This window comes from Leptonychotes weddellii, chromosome 9 (assembly GCF_054177405.1).
Source record: "Leptonychotes weddellii isolate Sample4059 chromosome 9, ASM5417740v2, whole genome shotgun sequence".
Taxonomy (NCBI): Eukaryota; Metazoa; Chordata; class Mammalia; order Carnivora; family Phocidae; genus Leptonychotes; species Leptonychotes weddellii.
Window position 1 is genome coordinate 31,612,521 of NC_138377.1, and position 17,333 is coordinate 31,629,853.

Here is a 17,333-nt window from a genome sequence, read left to right on the forward strand (position 1 = left end):
CATTAGCCTTAGCAATATTTTTCTGGATATCTCCCCAGGCAAGGAAAACAAAAGTGAAAATAAACAATTGGGATTACATCAAATCAAAAAACTTCTGCACAGCAAAAAAAAACACACACAAAAAAAAAAAACAAACAAAAAAAAACTATCAACAAAATGAAAAGCCAGAATGGAAGCAGATACTTGCAAATGATAAATCTAATAAGGGACTAATATCCAAAATGTATGAAGAACTCATACAACTCAACACCAAAAAAAACAAACAATCCAATTAAAAATGGGCAGACCACCTGAAAGAAAATATACAATCAACAGAAACATGAATATCACTAGTCATCAGAGAAATGCAAATCAAAACCATAGTGAGATATCACCTTATAGCAGTCAGAATGGCTAGTATCAAAAAAACAAGAAAAAACAGGTGTTGATGAGGATATGGAGGAAAGGGAACCTTGTACACTGTTGGTGGGATTGTAAACCAGTGCAGCCACTATGGGAAACAATATGGAGGTTTCTCAAAAAATTAAAAATAGAAACACCATACAACACAGCAATTCCACTTCTGGGTATTTATCTACAGAAAACAAACACACTAATTCAAAAAGATATATGAACCCATATGTTTACTGCAGCATTATTTACAATAGCCAAGATATGGAAGCAATGTTAAGTGTCCGCTGACAGATGAATGGATAAAGATGGGATATATATACGCAATGAATATTACTCAGCCATAAAAAATAATGAAATCTTGACATTCATGAAACATGGATGGAGGGTCCTATGCTAAGTGAAATAATTCAGACGGAAAAAGACAAACACTGCATGATTTAATTTAGATATAGAATCTAAAAAACAAAACAAACAAAAGAAACAGACTCCTAAACACAGAGAACAAACTGATAGCTGCCAGAGAGGTGGGGGTATAGACAAAATAGATGAAAGGGATTAAGAGGTACAAACTTCCAGTTATAAAATAAATAAGTCACAGGATGGGGAATGCAGTCAATAATATTGTAATACATTTGTATGGTGAAAGGTGAGCATTTCATAACATACATAATTGTTGAATCACTATGTTCTACACCTAAAATTAGTATGTCAACTATATTTAAATTAAAAATTTTAAAATATTTTTAAAAAAGCTCAGTCATCTATTTGAGAGCTCAAAAGTATGTATGTACCCAAAATCCTAATAAATTTTGGGAAATATATGGTATTTGCCTTAAAAATTTATACTATGCTCAGGGTGCCTGGGTGGCTCAGTCAGTTAAGTGTCCAACTCTTGATTTTGGCTCAGGTCATGATCTCAGGGTCATGAGATCAAGCCCCGAGTCGGGCTCCACACTAAGCCTGCTTAAGATTCTTTCTCTACCTCTCCCTCTGCCCCATACCCCCTGCTTGCAAGCACGCACTCTCTCTCTCTCTCTCTCAAAAAAAAAAAAAAGAAAGAAAAGGAGAAAAAAACTTAAAAAAATTTTTTTTTTTACTATGCTCTTTGACAAATGGGATCTGTGTTCCTACATGCTAGTTGTCCATCCCTTTCCTAATATTTGGCTTTCAGTTATAACGTCTTTGATGCTGTATTAAAAAGTTATGCCAGATAACTTATATAATTAACATGACATGAAAAGAATAGCTCAAGTCTGAAGAAATCATGACTTCTGAGCATAGTCTTTGACTCTGTGTCATATTTACCCAATGACCAAATAATTGCTCTCTCGGGAACATCTCTATAATGCTCTGACTCTGCCTAAAATGTTTTACCTATTTTGGAAATGTTCCCTGTGAACACAATATAACATATTATTTTATCTATAGAGACACTATGCAAGTCATATAATTTATCTAAAATATTCAGAAACAAGAGAACAGTTCAAAGTTGCAGCGACTCTTAATCTCCAGGCTGAGGAGCTGGAATTTAAAGCAATATTCTGAGTCAGAGCATAATATTTTGCTCAAGATATTTTTATTTCTGTAGCACATAATGAACCAGATAATCCTTATAAATAATCAAAACCCTTTTGAGAACATCCCATAGCTGATTTTTATATTACTAATTTCCCCAAGGCAGGACAGTTTCCATCACTTTCAACCCAGATATTCATTCAGGAAAGTTTAAACTGACTTTTCATGCCCAGCCTTTGCCATCTAAAAAAAAAAAAAAAGAATAAGTACGATTTTTAATATAAGAAAATTCTTAAAATTTACTTGACTTTTCTAAACAGATAGGTTTCGGAGCTACCCTCCTATACCTAACCTATATGAGGGTTAACTATACAAGCCTATCTGTACATTTCTGATCTAAGAAAGCAACATGATTTTTCAATAGTCAAGAAACACCGCAAGATCCAATATACCCCATTTCTAACAATTTTGCATCCCCTCTCTTTATATACTCAAAGTAATCATAAATTGCAGGTCTCTTCCCCTACCCACAAGATCTGTTAAAAAAAATTATTTGGTCATGCTTTAATGCTTTTTAAAAGAAATGCAACCCCAGCCCAAAAAAAGCAATAGTAAAATCATCATGGTTTCTTTAACAACAACAAATAACATTCTATTAATATTCTATTAATAAAACATTCTATTAATAATTCTACTAATAAACATTCTATTAATACAATGACATTTTTATTTTTAAAATGTATAACTTCATATTAAAAGGATTTACACACCATCACCAAGTGGGATTTATTCCTGGAATGCAAGGATTGTTCAACATATGAAAATTGATCAATGTAATACGCTACATCAACAAAATGAAAGAAAAACCCACATGATCATCTCAATTGATGTAAAAAAAAAAAAAAAAGCATTTGATAAAATTCAATACCCTCTCCTGATGAAAACACTCAAGAAAAAAGCAACAGAAGGAAACTACCTCAACATAATATAAGCCATATATGAAAAACCCACAGCAATCATCATACTCAATGTTGAAAGACTGAAAACTATTCCTCTAAGATCAGGAACAAGGAAAAGGAAGTCCACTTTCCCCACGTCTATTCAATATAGTACTGGTAGCTCTAGCCAGAGCAATTTGGCAAGAAAAAAAAAAAAATTCAAGGCATCCAAATTGAAATGGACAAAGTAAAATTATTTATTTGCAGATAATATGATCTTATATGTTAAAAAAAAACCCTAAAGACTCCACAAAAAAGCTCTTACAACTAATAAATGAATTCATCAAAATAGGATACAAAATCAACATACAAAAACAAACATTTCTACACACTATGAACAATCTGAAAAGACAATTACAAAAAGAATTCCATTAACAGCATCAAAAAGAATAAAATACTTACAAATTAACTTAACCAAGGAGACAAAAGACTTGTACAATGAAAACTACAAAACACTGATGAAAGAAATTAAAGAAGACATAAATGGAAACACATCCCATGTTAGTAACATTGAAGACTTAATATTGTTAAAATGTCACACTAACCAAAGAAATCAACAGATTCCATGCAACACTGATCAAAACCCCAATCACATTTTTTTCTGATATAGAAAAACCCACACTAAAATTCATATGAAATCTCAAGGGATCCCAAAGAGCCAAAACAAAAAGAACAGAAAAACTGGAGGACTCACATTTCCTGATTTCAAATTTTACTATAAAGCTACAGTAACCAAAACAGTGTGGTGTTGGGGCACCTGGGTGGCTCAGTCAGTTAAGCATCTGCCTTCAGCTCAGGTCATGATCCCAGGGTCCTGGGATCCAGCCCTGTGTTGGGCTCCCTGCTCAGCTGGGAGTCTGCTTCTCCCTCTCTCCCTGCCCCTCCCCCCACTTGTGTTTTCTCTCTCTCTCAAATAAATGAATAAAAACTTTAAAAAACAACAACAACAAAAACAGTATAGTGCTGCCACAAAAACAGACATATGGACCAATGGAATAGAGAGCCTAGAAATAAACCCTCACATGTATGGTCAAATGATTTTTGACAAGAGTGCCAATAACATTCAATGGGGGAAAAGGACAGTCTTTTCAATAAATGGTGCTGGGAAAACTGAATATCCACATGCAAAAGAATGAAGCTGGACCCCTACCTAACATATATACAAAAATTAACTCAAAATGTATCAAGTACCTAAGTGTAGGACCTAAAATAATAAAACTCTTAGAAGAAAACATAGGACAAAAGCTTCATGATATTGAATTTACCAATGATTTCTTGGATATGACACTAAAGGCATAGGGGGAAAGAAAGAAAGGAAAAATAGACAAGCTGGACTTCAAGAAAACTAAAACTTTTGTGCATCAAAAGATAACATCCATGAAGTAAAAAGGCAACCAACAGACTGGAGAAAATACTTGTAACATGTATCTGATAAGGGATTACTATCCAGAATATATAGAGAACTCCTAAGCCTCAACAACAAAAAACAAACAACCCAATTCAAAATTAGAAAAAAGACATGAATAGACATTGTCCCAAAGAAGATATACAAATGGCCAATAAGCCCATAAAAAGATGTTCATTAGGGAAATGCAAATCAAAATGATACACACACACACAAAAAAAAACCTACAATTTCACACCCGTTAAGATGGTTACTATCAAAAAACAGAAAATAACAATTGTTGGCAAGGAGGTAGAGAAACTAAAACCCTTGTGCACTGCTGATTAGAATGTAAAATGGTAAAGCTGCTGTAGAAAAAAGTATGGTGGTTCCTCAAAAAATTAAAAATAGAATTACCATATGATCTAGCAATTCCATTTCTGAATATATATATATACCCACAAGAACTAAAAACGGGGTCTTAAAGAAATATTTGTACACTCATGTTCATAGCCACATTATTTACAATAGCTAAAATGTGGAAGCAACCCATGTCCAACAACCAATAAGTAGGTAAGCAAAATGAAGTATATACATACAATGGAATATTATTCAGCTTTAAAAAGAAGAGAAATTCTGTGCTATGCTACAACACGGATGAACCTCAAGGACATTATGCTAAGTGAAATAAGCCAGCTACAAAAAGACAAATGCTATATATGACTCTCCTCATATGAATTACTTAGAGTCAAATTCACAAAGACAAAGTACAATACCACTTTCCAGGAGCTGGAGGGAACAGAGAATGGGGAGTTATTGTTTAATAGGTATATAGTTTCAATTTTACAAGATGAAAAGAGTTATGGGAATGGATGGTGTGATGACTGCATAGCAAAGTGAATGTACTTAATACCACTGAACTGTACACTTAAAAATGGCTAAGATGGGGGGGCACCTGGGTGGCTCAGTCGGTTAAACATCTGCCTTCGGCTCAGGTCATAATCCCAGGGTCCTGGGATAGAGCCCCAAGTCAGGATCCCTGCTCAGCAGGGAATCTGCTTCTCCCTCTGACCCTCCCTCCCCTCTCTGGTGCTCTCTCTCAATCTCTCTCTCTCTCTTAAATAAATTCTTCAAAGAAATGGCTAAGATGGTAAATATTATGTTATGTATTTTGTTATAAATATTATGTTATATATAAGTATTTTATCACAAAAAAAAAGAAAAAAAGTATGACTAAAATAATCACCCAAAACTGGAAACTCCCGAAATGTCCATAAAGTGGTGAATGGATAAAACAACTATGGTATATCCCCATATGGTAGAACACAGCTCAGCAATTAAAAAAAAAAAGAACAAATTACTAGTACACACAACATGAATGAATCCAAATGCATTATGCTAAGTGAAATAAGCTAGATTTTAAAAGCTACATACTAAATTATTCTATTTAAATGACATATCAGAAAAGGTAGACTATAGGGACAAAAAACAGATCAGTGGTTGCTAGGAGTTGAGAGGAAAGAGAGGTTGACTACGAAGAGACAACATGAGTGAATTTACAAGATTATGGGGATGAGTATATATTTATCAAAACTCACAGACTGAACACTAAAAACAATAATTTTAATGTATGACTAAAATCTGGACAACAATCAATCCTTTAAAAGTCAGCTACAAAAATGTCCAAAAGCTCTAAGATGAGTTGTTTATTTTCAGCACCAAATAGGTCACAAAATAATGCCAAAAGTACAATGTACCATATTCAGCCACAACTTGTTTTTATCCAGCCTCTTAAAGTACAAAGCTATTAAACAAGGAGTAAAACATTTTTTTTTATTTTATGCACTACAGATTATACATAGTAGGTAGGGCAAAAATGTCTGTTAACTGATACATAATTCAATAGAGTATAGACTGACTTGGTCTTTCTAATTCACTGCCATGTACATACATAGCTTTAAACACAAAATTATCCATTTCTCAACATATTAACTTATAATTAGAACAGGGAAATGCTGTCCACAAAATATACTAACCTGAATTTGTTCAGTTAATCAATAAAGGCAATAGAACACTTTATCTTGAATGAAAATACCACCTGGGTCATGAGTGGTCTCTTAGCAAAAGCAGCAACCTGGAACAACAAACAAACAAACAAATGAAATTCAGCCCCACTCAAAGTTCAGTTAGAGTACCTTCAGTTATTATACCATTTAAAAAATTCCTTTTTTCCCCCTTATGTCATAACATGTAAAACTTTCACTTTTTAAAAAAGATTTTATTTATTTATTTGAGAGAGAGTAGGGGGAGGGGCAGAGGGAGAAGTCAGCTCCCCACTGGGCAGGGAGCCCAACACAGGGCTTGTTCCCAGGACCCTGGGATCATGATCTGAGCCGAAGGCAGATGCTTAACCAACTGAGCCACCCAGGCGCCCCCATGTAAAACTTTTACATATTCACTTCTGTAAGCAGTGTTTTTCAAATCCCAATAAAGAATGGGTTTTTACTTTATTGTAATCAAACACAGTAACACTCAGTGTCTTAATTTGCTTCATAGTTTATTTTAAAATAAGTCAGCACCTATACAACTTACTTTGTGAACACAAAATTCTTTAATTTTGTCTACTTTTTAACATATAGGGCAATCAGAATTCTCTCTCTTTTCAGACTAATGCTCAAAATCTTCTACATCCCTCACACCACAATCAGCTCTACAACCTAATTTCTGATTATCTTCTACAGAGAATTCCATTAAAGCCAACTTAATTTCGTGTTTTTCACAGAACGATTTTGTCATTCTCAGCTGTCACCCTGCAACACACCTTTCCTTGTTTTTAGAACAGGGACTTTTTCTCCCTTATCCTCTTAGTGAATCAACGCATATCCATCAATTTTCTCAAAATCGAGCCCCTCCATTTCTCCCTAAGAGCTGACATAATCACTCTGTACTCCACTAATCTTTGCTAGAATATGTTGTTGCCTTATACATGTGCCATCTCATGTGATCTTCTGATAAGGGACCCTATCTACTATTTCTTTTGCCTCCCTAGTATCTACTACCATGTTTGACATACAGAAAGTTGACAAGTGAATAGTCTTAATAAAGATTCACACATCAAATGTTCACTGAATATATATGTGCAAGTTCCTAAGTACAAAAACCCAAGAATAATATAGCGACACAATACAATCTTCAGAAATACGTCTTTCTGCCAACAACTTTACTGTTGTTACAACGTGAGATTTTGGATTGACATTATTACTAATTGTGAGAAGCAGTCTTTATCCAATGACATCAAAGCCTACTGAAACCAATTTTTGGTAATTAGAAATAATACTGAAGGCATCATCACCAACTCCAACTCCCGCAGCCTAAAGGTAATCCAACTATTTTCACTTTAAATTCCAAAAAAAATCTATTCTGAGGCAGAACAGCTTATTAATAAGAACACTCAATAAATTACTCTAAGCTAAAAATAGTAAGCATATTTGTATAGTGCTTTACTATTTACATTATCCCATCTGCTAGATCTAGTTGAAAAAGACAAACCACTGCTAAGTCAACTACTCCAGGGGTCTATAAACAATTCCTAAATGGCCATTAACTATAAAAATCAGCCAAAGCTCGTTATTCCTTCCTGTAACTTCACCCAAAAGTCTTTACCAACTTCCCGCAATAATCCAGTAGCTTAGGACTTACGCTTCTAGCTATTATGGAGTAACTGGTACCAGATTTACCCTCCGACAGTAAACAACTACAAAACTAGACAAAACATATGACAAACAGTTTATGGACATGGGACAATAATTAGTGTAGATCTGCATTCCATGGGAGAAGAAAACAAGCTAGATAAGCCCTATGAACATCTTGACTTTCTACCAAGAGACATGTTCTAAACACCACTGTAGGCAGGGAGATTCAAAGGATAGCACAGCAATCTACTTAACTTGAAAAGACAAAGATATAAGTTCAGTAAGGTATAGGTGACAGGAATTACCGGAATAATGTACCAGAGAGGAGGGGTTATGCAGAAAAAAGCTCTAGACATCAAAGTAGGGGTCCACTTGATTCTAACTTAATACTAATCTACATACACTTAGAATGAAATTCCACAAGGCCAGGCAAAAAGCAACTGCTGAGGAGCTTAAAACACACACACACACACACACACACACAAAAGAACAATGCAAGGTTCAAACAGAGCTGGAGACATTGGAGGTGCCATCCAACCAGAGTACAGAAAGACTTTGTATACTCTGGGCAATAAGCAGAGACCTCAGCATGGCTAAAAATCAGTCCTAGAATAAAGACTACTCTCTAATGATCCCAAAAGAACTTAAAAACAAACCTTGAAGGAACAACCAGATCCTCAATTTAACATCTGTAACCAGATGATTAGCCAAATGGAAAACCTCATTATTCACAGGGCATCAGGTAAAGTACTCAAAAAGGTTCTGCCTCAGTAGTGGGGCAATTAGATTAAATGGCCCCACTTAACAAAGATTAAAAGCAATACCTTACAGGATCAAATACTTTCCAAGTAACTTCAATACATTCCAGAAAAAGTTTCAAGAATATTTATAGGAATACAAAAATATCCGCACCCAACAAGGTAAATTTACAATGTCTGCTTTTACATGCCTGACAAGCATCAACTGATTTCCAAGCAGGTTAAAAAAAAAAAAAAAAAAAAGATTAAGAAAAAGAAAATACAGCCATAATGAGTAAAAATATCAATCAAAACCAGCCTGGACATGACACAGTTGATAGGATTAGGAAACTAGGACATTAAAAGTTGTTATAAATCCCATATGTTCTAGAAGCTAGAAAAAAGGTTGACTATATTTTCAGTAAAGACAGAAAAAAAGACCCAACCCAAACATCTAAAAATGACAACTAGAATGCTGAAGATGCTTTACCTCAGTGAATAAGATTTTCTACTCTGATAGATTCGGGGCTCTATTCCTGGTATTGTATGTGAGCTATGAGTATTGTATTGTTCCTTCAATTCCTTTTGAGTGGCTCTTCCTAGCCTCAAGTAGTTTCCTCACAGGCATGCACTGATTAGTACTCAACTGAATTCTTGAAAGGAACCTCACTGATTAGTACTCAACTGAATTCTTGGAAATTCTCTTGCAGCTCTCTCTTTGATATTCTGCCCTGTAAACTCCAGCTGCCTTGGCTCCCCACAGCCTCCCAGCTCCTTCTCTTCCACTCAGGAAGATTTCTTGATTCCTCCTGGGTTCTACTGACCTGCTCCATGCCTAGAAACTCTCTCCAGGCTAGAGCATTCTTAAGTCTCACTTAATTTATTTCCTGTCGCTCAGGGATCAAAGTCATTTGCTGCCTGATAGCAAATATCTTAGAAACTGTTGTTTCATATCTTTAATCCAGTTAGTTTTTTTTAGGGTGGAAGGATACTAATCCCTATTGGTCCAACTTGGCCGCAACACTATTTTAATTACTTTGAAGGGGAGCTACGACCTAGATTAATTTTGTGACAGCACCGAATGCTGACATTTTCCAAAAATTAGATGTATTCAATTAACACCACTCATACATTAATAAGTTATCCTAAAGCATATAATAAATGCATAATACGTGGTAGAAAAGAACAGTAACCATGAAAGTGAAATAGGCAAATACCAGCTGAGCACAAAGAACAAACAGGACCCAGTAATCAAAAATAATAAAAAGCTATTTGTTGGATGCATATTTAACAGCCAATGCAATTAATCTAGAGAGTAAGGTCTTCTACCTAAAAATGAGGAAAGATTACCCACAGCACGTTGCTGAAGTTGCAGGTGGTCAAGATCAAAAACAAATGATAGGTAATTCCCAAGTTGCTTACCAAGAGGCTTTTGATATAAGCAAGAAAAGAGATGCAACCCACACACCCAATCTGCCTGAGGCTGGCTCTTAACTTTTCTGTGTTTCACTGTAAAATCCTTAGTAATCCAAGCTTGCCTACACATTAGCTAAAATGGCTTTTGATGAGGCCACTTCAGAACTTGATACAGTGAATGAAGCCTCATCCAAAGACAGCACCTTCATCATGCAGTTGCTTAGAGACAACCTAACATTATGGACATCAGACAGTGCAGGAGAAGAATATGATGCTGCAGAAGGGGCAGAAAACTTAGGTGCATACAGGCTGTTATCCTTCTCCCCCTTAAGAAACCTTTTTACACATCTCCATTCCTTATTCCATTTGAATTTCCTATAGCAAAGAAACCCATTCATGTGTATGGAATCAAATGTTTATACTCTCTTCACACTGCAGCTTTGGGAAAACTCCATTCCTTAATGTGTTTGCGTTGGCCTTCCTGGTGTGCAGTTACTGCTGTAGAAAAGTATTAATAGCTTCATTTCATATAAATGTAAGTAACTTCTAAACATTTATGTAGAGGACTAAAAACGTATCTGGTATTTAAGTAATCTGAACCAGTTCTGCAAGTTATTGGGTTTTGTATTACTGTGAAGATATGAAAATGTGGTTAATTATCACTTAAAGAGTATTCTACATAACTTAATTGCTATTTTCTCTCTCTTACTTTTTTCGAGGGTTTCCTTTTAGTAAGCAACTTTTCCATGCTCTTAATGTACTCCTTTTTGGTAGGAATCCAGAAGTATGAGATTAAATGGAAAAGCATTTGACATTTCTGGGCTAGATATCACAAACAGAAATGCCTCCTGTATCCTGTATATGATGGAGGTCTTGTATGTCTATGACAACATAAGTTTCCTTATTCAATCATTTGCTGCTATTTAAGTTGACAACTTCCCTTCCTAATAAAATTTACTTACACCTCCTGCCTTTGTAGTTCTGGTATTCACTGTACTATGTAACAGAAGTAGTAATGTTGCCACTAGAATGCAAGCATTGCTTTTGGCAAGTTGAAGTGCAAGTCATTTCTTAATATACTAGAGAAAGGGAAAATAAAGTACACAAGTCCACACCTAAAACTTGAGTACTTTTCCATGCAGATTTGTCCATATGTGAGAGGGTGTCCAGTTTGTCTAGTATTGTTATTTAGAGAGTTGGACCACTACTGTGTGGTCACTGACTGTAGTCCCAAAATAGCCTTATGAAATGTTATGCCTTATTTAACAGAACAGTAACATACAATAAAAAAAAAGTAAAGAGATCCTTTTATAGTTATTCTTTCAACTAGTCTGAAATCAGAAGGCAAAATGCTAAAATTTCCATCAGTTATAATACCATCATTCCTTTTAAATTCCCATGGTAATTTGAATTTCTAAATCTTTTTCAACTTGCCTTAACACTACCTTTCGCTGTTTTCCCTACCCCATCTCCACAAGATTGTGTACACCATGAGAGCCAAAACTATGTGTATTCATTTTTATATCCTTTAGTGGTTTCTAACACACTGCCGTCTTGACACCCATTAGTATTTAACATTTTCTGCTCACCAATATCCCTTTTACCCATCTCACAAGGATATTGCAAGGATCAAACAGAGTAATATTTGTGACAGTACTCTGCAAAATAAAAATGTCTTGCAGATGTCAGATGAATTTTATTTCATTATCTATGGCTATCCTAAATCTTAGCTGGCAAGTAGTAGAATGCTCCATGGAACGAAAGTAGAACTGGCCCTCATGATTAGCATGAGTTTGATGGTAGCTCCACAGCCTCCTTTACTCTGTCCCCTTTTCTACAGGTTCTAGAGTCCACTTAGTCATCATCCCAACAGCATCCCAACCCCCACATCATCTGGCATTTTTATGGTTTCCAGCACCAGCTCCAGTTCTAGCTCCCAGTCTATAGTTCATAATGACTGGCCTTTTTGCTACAATCTTCAACCAGGCCCTTCCCCTACTGGATAAGATACAGAGAAAAAAATCAACAAGGCAGAGGCTTATGACCTAACATTATCTCTGTAATGTTGAATAAAAAAATCACTTGTGCCTTTTTTTAAAATGCCAGTATAAATATGTAACCTTGCCTTAGCTGCATGGTAAGTAGGATATGAGGAGCTCAGGATGTCCTGACTTTCAAGATTATCGTGACTTTCAATAATACATTCTGGCATTGAGGAAAGAATCTTAAAACAGAAATGAAGAATAGTTTTGAATCTAGTCCCAGCTCTGAATATCAATTTACTACATGATTTTGGATGTAACATATCACTTGCCTAGACTTCTAGTTATTCTTCTACAAATGAAAGAACTGGAAAAAATTCTAAAAGTCTCTTGCAGCTCTAAAATTCTGGGAGTAAAAGCCTAAACTATACCTTGTAGGAGCCATTAAAATTCTTGGGTTTATATACCAATTCACCTTTATGCCTTACTACTAAACAAGCCCTCTTCCCCAACAACATTCTAAATAATTCATCTTGACAAGATACGATTTGAGTAACCAGTTCTAGAAGCAACTGTTTTCCTTAATCTTTTGCTTAAAAATTTTCCAGTCCAAAAACTGATTTTTTTTCATTATTACAAAACAGAGATGTTTTCCTCTAACTCTTTACCATCAAATACAGTGATTACACCTCCCTGATTTACTGGAAACTGAAAAATACAGCTTATATTCACCAAGTTCAGCAATAAACTCACATAAAATGTACTTTCCCAAACCAGTCTTGGACACCTTCAGTCCTACTACATTAAAAAAATGTTTTTTTAGGGCGCCTGGGCGGCTCAGTCATTCAGCTCAGGTCATGATCCCAGGGTCCTGGGATCGAGCCCTGCATCGGCCTCCCTGCTCTGCAGGAAGCCTCCTTCTCCCTCTCCCACTTCCCCTGCTTGTGTTCCCTCTCTCACTGTCTCTCTCTCTCTGTCAAATAAATAAATTTTTAAAAAAATGTTTTTTTAAATTTTAGAATAGTTTTATATTACAGACAAGTTGCAACATACAAAGAGTTTCCATACGCGGCACACCCAGATTCCCCTATGGTTAACATTTTGCATTACTACTGAACACTTGTCACAATTAATGAAAAAAATGTTAATATATTATTACTAATGAAACTCCATACTTTATTCAGATAAATATACTAAATATCAAAAAAAATTTCAAAGCAAACTCTTAAAAAGAGCAATGAAAACATAATACAACATAATGAAAGCCAAACAGTAAACAGAATACACACAGTAAATATAATAAATAATTGTCAGAGCTAAAAATCTAGCGTATCAGTGTCAATAATAAATGCAAAGAGCTTAACTCCTCTACTAAAAGAAAAAAAAATTTTAGATTGGCTCATGAAGTAAAATCCAATTGTATATTATACAAGGAACACCTAAAAAAGTCATTAAGAAACACTGAAAGGAAAAAGATATGAGCAAAGGTATAATGGGCAAATACAATCAAAAAGAAAACAGAGGTTATGATGTTAATAACTGACAAGGTAGAATTCAAGCCCAAAAAACACCTAGCAAGACAAAACAGGGCTTTTTCTATGTTAAAGGACAAATTAACAATGAGGAAGATAAATCAGTTACAAATACTTTTGCACCAAATAACCCTGTCACAAGCTTTATAAAACAAAAATCTACAATAGCTGTACGAAAAAATTAATAGAAACAGAGTAATAGTAGGTGAAGCTAAAGAAGACCAAAGCAATGTAATCGGTAAGGTACATTATTGTAACATACTGAACTTGCTATATTGAATTTTGTATATTGATAGAGAAAACAATCTCTTTTCGTGTGGACATGGACTATTCACAAAAACTGATCATATATAAGGTCATACAGAAAATCTCAGTAAGTTCACAATAGTAAAAATACCACAAATTATGTTTTCTGATCACAGTGCAATAAAACTACATATGAAAAATAACAAAAAGCCCTTACTCCTGCAGGTTAAAAACTGTTATCTTAAACAACTTTTGAATGAAATGGAAAAAAACAAAATTGTATAATACATAAAGATAAATTCCAAATGGATTAGAGATCAAAATATAAAAATTGAAACCATGAAAGTCCTGTAAGAAAACATAAATGATTTCAAGTATAACCTGGGAATGAGAAAAGTCAGTCTAGCAGTGATTCAAAATCCAAAAGCAAAAGATACAATTTTTAACTGACATATTCAACAAAAACTATTTTTTAAAGTAGGCATGGCCAAACTTAACTGCCTCCTAACATACAGAGTTTGTAGTATGAGTATAACCAAATTAATTGCCTGCATCAGCCCTTTTATAGAGGAATATAATGGAATTCCATAACATTCATAACGTAAAGACTACAATCCAAATTTATTTGACATACAAAGGTCAAGAAAATAAAACCAAACAACAAAAAAATACGTAAATACCAACCTTATAGAATCAGATGTTGGTATCAATAAACAAGGATTTTAAAAGAGCTTTTACAATTATGCCCAATGAATAAAGGAAAATATGCTCATGAAGAAATAGAATCCACAGAAAAACAACCAAATAGAAATTCTAGAACAGTAAAAGAGTATCTACAATAAGGAGAACACACTGGAAATGATATAGGAAAGAGTCCGTGAACCTAAAGTTTGATCAATAAAAACTTAACTTTCTCAGAACTTTTATAACTGAAGTGTGTATCCTTTGGCCAACATCTCATTTCCGCCATCCCCCAGCCCCTGGTAACCACCATTTCACGGTTTCTAGGAGTTCAGCTTATTCAGATTCCACATACGCAATTCAAGTACCTATACTGTATGATACACAGTTAATTGTCTCTCTCTTATTTCACTTAGCATATAATGCCCTCAATGTCCATCCATGTTGTCACAAATGATAGGATTTCCTTTCTATAGCTGAACATTCCATTGTATATATATTATGTACATCCCCTTTATCCATTCGTCCACTAACAGGTATCTTGGCTATTGTGAATAATGCTGCAAAGAAGATGGGAGTGCAAGTATCTCTTCAAGATCCAGTTTCACTTCCTTGGATATATACCCAGAAGTAGGATTGCTGGATCATATGGTAGCCCTATTTTTAACTTTCTGAGGAAACTCCGTACTGTTTTCCATGGTGGGTGTCTAATTTACATTCCCACCAATAGTTCACACAGGAGTTCCCTTTTCTCCACAGCCTTGCCAACACTTGTTATCTCTTGTCTTTTTGATAACAGCCATTATAATAGGTGGAGGTTATATCTCATTGTGGTTTTGATTTGTATTTCCCTAGTGATTAGTAATGTCAAGCATCTTTTCATGTAACTAAGCCATTTGTAGGTCTTCTATAGAAAAATGTCTATTAAGTTCCTTTGCCTATTTATAACTGGATTAAAAAATTTTTGCTATTGAGTAGTTTAGTTATTCATATATTTTGGATATTAAATCCTTATCAAATATATGACTTGGAAATATTTTCTCCCATTCCATGGTTGAGGTAAGTTCCTTCTTCTACACTCAATTTGTTGACAGTTTTTATCATGAAAAGGATGTTAAGTTTTGTCAAATACTTTTAATGCATCTATTGAGATGATAAGATCTTTATCTTTCATTCTATTAACTTGGTGTATCACATTTATTGACTTGTGTATGTTGAATCATCTTTGCATCCCAGGGGTAAATCCCACTTGATCATGATGTATGATCCTTTTAATATATTGTTGAAATTTGGTTTGATAATATTTTGTTAGGGGCGCCTGGGTGGCTTAGTCGTTAAGCATCTGCCTTCGGCTCAGGTCATGATCCCAGGGTCCTGGGATCGAGCCCCACATCGGGCTCCCTGCTCCACAGGAAGCCTGCTTTTCCCTCTCCCACTCCCCCTGCTTGTGTTCCCTCTCTCACTGTGTCTCTCTCTGTCAAATAAATAAATAAAATCTTTAAAAAATTTTTTTGTTAAAGATTTTTACATCTATGTTCATCAGGAATACTGGTGTAGGTTTCTTTACTTTATATTGTCCCTGACTGGCTTTGGTATAAGGGTAATACTGGCCTTGCAATATGAGTTCAAGAGTATTTCTTCCTCTTAGAATTTTTATAGAGTTTGAGAAAGATTGATATTAACTCTTCTTTAAACATCTGGTAGAATTCACCAGAAAAGCCATCTGGGACTAGAGTTTTATTTGTTGAAAGGTTTTTGATTACTGATTAAATCTCCTTACTAGTAATTGGTCTGTTCAGAATTTCAATTTTCATGATTCAGTCTTGGTAAGTTGTATGTTTCTGAGAATTTATCCATTTCTCTAAGTTGTCCAATTTGTTGGCATATAATTGTTCATAGCCATCTTATGATCCTTCGTATGTCCATGGCACCAGTTATAACACCTTCTCTTTCATTTCTGATTTTGAATCCTCTCCCTTTTTTCCTTGGTGAGTCTAGCTAAGGGTATGTCTATTTTATCTTTTTAAAGAAAACAGTTCTTAGTTTCACTGATCTTTTCTATTGTCTTTTTAGTCTCTATTTCATTTATTTCTACTCTGATCTTTAGAATTTCCTTTTCCCTATTAACTTTGGATTCAGTTTGTTCTTCTTTTTTCTAGTTCCTTGAGGTATAAAGTTAGGTTATTTATTTGAGCTCTTTTTTTTTTTATTTTTTTAATGTTATTTTATTATGTTAGTCACCATACATCATTAGTTTTTCTTTTTTTTTCTTTTTTTTAAATTTTATTATGTTATGTTAGTCACCATACAATACATCATTGGTTTTTGATGTGGTGATCCACGATCCATTGTTTTCGTATAACACCCAGTGCTCCATGCAGTGCGTGCCCTCCTTAATACCCATCACCAGGTTAACCAATCCCCCCTCCCCACCTCCCCTCTAAAACCCTGTTTGTTTCTCAGAGTCCATAGTCTCTCATGGTTCATCCCTCCCTCCAATTACCGCTCCCCATTTTTCCCTTCCTTCTCCTAATGTCCTCCATGCTATTCCTTATGTTCCACAAATACGTGAAACCATATGATAATTGACTTTCTCTGCTTGACTTATTTCACTTAGCATCATCTCCTCCAGTTCCATCCATGTTGATGTAAAAGTTGGGTATTCATCTTTTCTGATGGCTGAGTAATATTCCATTGTATATATGGACCACATCTTCTTTATCCATTCATCTGTTGAAGGGCATCTTGGCTCTTTCC

General features: G+C 34.8%; 1 protein-coding gene across 1 annotated transcript in view; it reads right to left on the minus strand.

Moving 5' to 3' along the window:
• Nucleotides 1-17,333, minus strand: part of FUT8 (fucosyltransferase 8) — a 259,999-nt gene that overhangs the window by 220,283 nt on the left and 22,383 nt on the right. Inside the window, exon 2 of the mRNA XM_081829752.1 lies at nucleotides 6,327-6,424. The gene's annotated coding sequence lies outside the window, so the exon portion shown is untranslated. The remainder of the gene's footprint in view (nucleotides 1-6,326; nucleotides 6,425-17,333) is intronic.